Source organism: Otolemur garnettii, unplaced genomic scaffold (assembly GCF_000181295.1).
Source record: "Otolemur garnettii isolate 467f Iridium unplaced genomic scaffold, OtoGar3 scaffold00027, whole genome shotgun sequence".
Lineage (NCBI taxonomy): Eukaryota > Metazoa > Chordata > Mammalia > Primates > Galagidae > Otolemur > Otolemur garnettii.
The window spans coordinates 14,560,727-14,565,725 of record NW_003852422.1 but is presented as its reverse complement, the minus strand read 5'-3'; the positions used below and the strand labels follow the sequence as shown (position 1 = coordinate 14,565,725).

General features: G+C 37.3%; 1 non-coding gene across 1 annotated transcript; it reads left to right on the top strand.

Annotated features, from left to right (window-relative positions):
* The first annotated feature begins 4,571 nt into the window (after positions 1-4,571).
* Positions 4,572-4,678, top strand: LOC111724860. The gene has a single exon (XR_002773071.1). It is a non-coding gene; the product is annotated as a U6 spliceosomal RNA (small nuclear RNA).
* Positions 4,679-4,999: the final 321 nt, after the last annotated feature.

The following is a 4,999-nucleotide window of genomic DNA, read 5'->3' as shown; positions in this document are numbered from 1 at the left end:
TCCTGATGCAGATTAGGGATCAAATCAGGGACCAATGTCTTAGTGCCTTTGGCCTGCTGCAACACAATGCCATAGACTGAGCAGCTCATAAATAAAATAAATTTATTTTTCACAGTTTTGAAAGTAGAATACTTCAATAAGACTCTGGCATATTTTATGTCTGATGAGGGCTCATTCCTCATAGAAGGTGCCTTCTAGCTGTGTCCTCACATGGTGGAAAAAGGCTCTTTCATTCCATTCATGACAGACAGATCCTCCTGCCTGATCTAATGATCTCCCTAAGGTCCCACCTCTTAATTATACTAATGATGACCTTGGGGGTTTAAGGTTTCAACATATGAATTTAGAAGAGACAAACTTCCATGCCATAGCAACCAACTATCTAAAACTATGTTTAAAAATGTATGTGTGCATGAGACATCAACACTTTACAATGTTGCATTCCTGCATTCTCTAATGCCTTTCCTGAATCCATTCTTTAAAACTCAAAGGTCATTTATTTTCCCTTGAAGACTTTACTGATCCCTGCACAATATGTCCTAGATGCATTTATTAGAATATCTCTTTTTTTAGTCATTTAATTTATTAGAATATCTTGAGCATCTTTTCAGGATGGCATCCATTCCTTATATTATATTATTTACTTACATACCTAGTTCTCAGTAAGATCCTGACCTTTTAGGAGGTAGTAACCCTATTTCATTCATCTAAGATTCTTTAGGACCAAGAACTGTAAGTGGCATATGTATCACAAATACTATTTACTTGATCAACAAATTCATAGATGAACTTGACCTTTGGACTTTTTGAAAGGCAGGACAAGGAAATTCACATTCACCATTCTTTTTCTTTAACTGAATATTCCTTTTATAGCAATTCATCATTTTCAATTCTCTTGGTCACTATGTTAGGATAAAGTATGATGGTGAGAACATTACTGTGTGTCAGAAGATCCTTACAAACTATTGAGATATAAGGGTCACCTAATAATATCGATCATACGAAAAAGCAAAATATTAAATTCAAAAAGCATTTGTAACATCTTGCACACACACATAAAAACTGATAAGGTAACAGGCATGAAGTGTCCTTAATTTTTTTGCCCACCCTGTGTTCTCACACTTCGAACAAAATAACTACTTTTAACCACATCTGTATTCATCCTCAGGATTTCAAATGTATTAGAGAAGAGTGAGTTGGGACTGGCCAAATAAGAAATACAGTATAAATGTAAATATTACTTGTATGCAAAAAGTCCAGTGTCTATTTCTAACTCTTCTCATTGAAGAATAGGTTAATGCTAAAAAAAAAAAAAAGTGGGTATGGTCAAGAAATTTTCCTTTCTGTTTACTTTGTTCTGATTTGTTTTTCTTTTAGAATCTAATCCCTATTGATTCGTCTCTGGTCCACTACATACGTTCTTATTTCAAATGGTTTTGTGCATGGATAATGGTCTCTTTACATCAAGCTTCTTACCATGGAAAGTTCTTTCTCTCTTAGTCTTTTTCCAAAGTTCAGAATTTTGGCACATGGTTTTTGTTAATGTCTTTTGAAGAGTTTATCTACTATCCTGGCTAAGTACTTGCCACCATATTTAAAGTCAGTTGTGATATTTTTTTTTTCCATTTGTTTTGCCCTGGAACTCAACTCCTTATCAATGTGTTTCTTATAATACGCCTTTTCATTCTTCCCTATGTTCTGTTCTACTCACACAACAGATAGTAAGTCTATTTTCCCACCATTTTATTTGTCAAGAAATCTTGACAAATAAGAATCCCAGTTTTTGCAGAAATGTGGGCACCATAGTAGATTTTATAAAAGTCCTTTACATGAGAATTTCATGCCAGCCAAATGTAAAAACTGCATTGTGCTAAACAAATCTATTAATTTGCTCTTTGCCTCTTGACATCAACTAGTGGACTTAATTGCTCTAACACTATAATTTGAAAGCTGATAAATGACCAATTTAAAGAGTTAAGTAAAAAGTTAAATATAATTCACTGAGGAATGGTGCAACAGCATTTGGGGGACGCGACATAAACCAAGCACACCATTTAGAAGTCAAATCTGGCAGTCATGTACAGGCGAGTTCAAAATGAGAAGACCAACAAGGTCAAAGACTAGTTAAAGATCTGCAACCAGAAGGGATGGTGACAGCCTTGGTACCTGTGGAGGTGAAATTCACCAGGCTGTGACCCCCCTGCCTTATACTCTCCATGCATAGCACAATTTACACCAGTGCGTTCTGTTCTAAAACTAGTCCTATCTGTTATGCTTTACAGAATTCAGAAAGCCTAACCAAGAATAGATAGCTTTCATTTTTTCTCTTGCCATGCTTTCGGGATCCCATTTCAGGCTTTCTTTTAAATAAGCATTCTTACAATAACTCCAAATCAGCAGATAATCCACATGTAAAATAAAACATCTAAATCTGAGATCTATGATGATTTCTTTTCTAAAAGGGCAAAAAGGAAAGCTCCACCGTCCTGTCAACCCTCTGTTAATGAGCACTGAATTCACAGCTCCAGGTTCTGTAAACCTCATTTAGATGTGTCAGCAAGAGCCAGAGCTATATTAAAGGTCTGAAACAGGAACAATAATTAAGAAGGCTCAATGCCAATTCCTTTTCATCTTTAGCTGCTGCTTACAGTTCGTACACAACAAATACTAAAAGGTCACCGGAACTCATTTTATAATGAGTGCATATTTATATTCCCTGAATTTTCCCTCTGACAAAGACAGTGATAATGGGATAAAGAGAATGAGATTTGGCCATGGAGAACAGAAACAGCACAGGATAAAGAAGGAAAACCCCAGCTAAATGTAGGCTACGCAGCACAGGGCCCACCCTCTGAAAATCCCTTTAGAATTGCATCCTAAAGGGATAGTGTATACATCCCTTGGAGGAAATAGTCTTAATATCAGGAATCAGGGGGTAATTAACTGCTATATCCCACATCAGTTGGTTACTAGCTGTGTGAAATTGAAAAGGTACTTTTTCTCTCCATCTTGGTTTCTCATCTATAAATGGGGGGTGGGGGTGGGTGGGCAAGTAACACTTACCCTAGGATGTATAGTCTAGGATTATTATGTAAACAAGTTAACTCGCAGGAAAGTTTTTCATTTAGTTATGCACTGCACTCAAGAATAACATGCTATTGGCCAGGCACTGTGGCTCATGCCTGTAATCCTAGCGCTCTGAAAGGCTGAGGTGGGTGGATTGCCTGAGCTCGGGAGTTCAAGACCAGCTTGAGCCAGAGTGAGACCTCATCTCTAAAAAAAATAGCCAGGTGTTGTGGTGGGCATCTCTTGGGAGGGGGAGGCAAGAGAATCGCCTGAGTCCAAGAGTTTGAGGTTGATATGAGCTGTGACACTACAGCACTCTACTAGGGTGACAAAGTGAGACTCCCTCTTAAAAAAATAAAAATAAAAGAATAACATGAGATTCTTATTATGTAATCTTTCTCAAGCTTTCATTTCTTTCCCATACTTTTCTTTTTATATTTGGGGATTAATTTGAGATTCTTTAGTAAAGGAGAGGACTTGGCTGATTCATCCATGCGCCTCTTGTAATTAATAGAGAACATCTGAAAAGTTACCTATGTGGACATAATTACTAGTAACTAGCCACTAATAGTTTTTAGTACCATTTACTAATCACATAACCCAAGAAAGCTGACATTGTTTTCACTACCTACCCACATTAATAAAAACGTGCTTAGTTTTTTTTATTTTTCAAACATTCTACACTACTTTTAAAATGTATGATGGTCTCCTCTAAACTGGCTCTTCCTATTCCCAAGCATCTGCCATCTCTCACATAGAGTACTATTTCAACCTTGAATTCTATCTGGCATTTCCCGCAGCATTCACGGGATTTTTTCTCCCCAAACCCGTTGGGTATCCCTCTCCTCTCACAATTCTCCAGTGATCTTCCCCAGACTAAAAGTCCCACACTATCATCTCCTCGTCCACTTCTACCTACCTTTCCCATCCCTTCTTCAACGTCATGCTCCTCCTCTTTCATGTGGTAGCCTCCCTAGTCACCTGCTTGCTTTTTCCTGGGTGTGCTATGCAACCCCCAGTCCAGGGTCCTTTCTTCCTACCATTCAGTCTTGAAATAATCCTTCCAAATCTCTATACAGAAGCTATTCTCTCAGAGATGCCTGTCCTAACTGCAAGAGTCCATGGTGGTACCTGCCACCTGCTATTCCTCACCGTATTACCCTATAGGTTTCCTTCACAGAAACTGTTAAATCTGCGATTACTTTCTATATGATTTTTTCTCACACACTGAGAAAGAAAAGAAAAGCCAGAAAAGCCCAAGTAAACGTAAGCCACATAGCACTCTGCATTTTGATAATCCCTTTATAATCGTGCTCTGCAAGGGACAGTCTACAGAGCACTTAGAGGAAATAGTCTCACTATCAGAAATTGGAGGACAATGTTTATATCCCAGTCATGGGAAGTCTCATGAGGGGAGGCACCCTGCTCACTTTATTCACTATTTCTTACAATTATGACCAGCAGAGGACAGGTATGTCATAAACAGTTGTTAAAGAGAGAGTTCTGTGCTCGCTTTGGCAGCACATATGCTAAAATTGGAACGATACAGTGAAGATTACAATGGCCCCTGCGCAAGGATGACATGCAAATGTGTGAAGTGTTCCATATTTAAAAAAAAAAAAAAAGAAGAGAGTTCTCAAATAAAAAAATTAATCAGGAAATCCTTTTCAACATTTAAAATTTTAACATGCATAGCAGTGAAAATTGAAAAAATAAAAACCTAAGTAATGAAAGGCAGGGGAATATTGAAGAGAGCTTTGTACTATGAAGTTAAAGACTAGTTTGTACACAGTTGTCTACTTTTGAAAAATTGAGTTAACTAAGAAAGACTGTTATGTAATTTCAGATCTTAAGCTAGAATTTAATTCTAAATTTGTATATAGGTACTGCTACTACTACTGTCATGATGAAAAGAAAATAAACACTGATATTC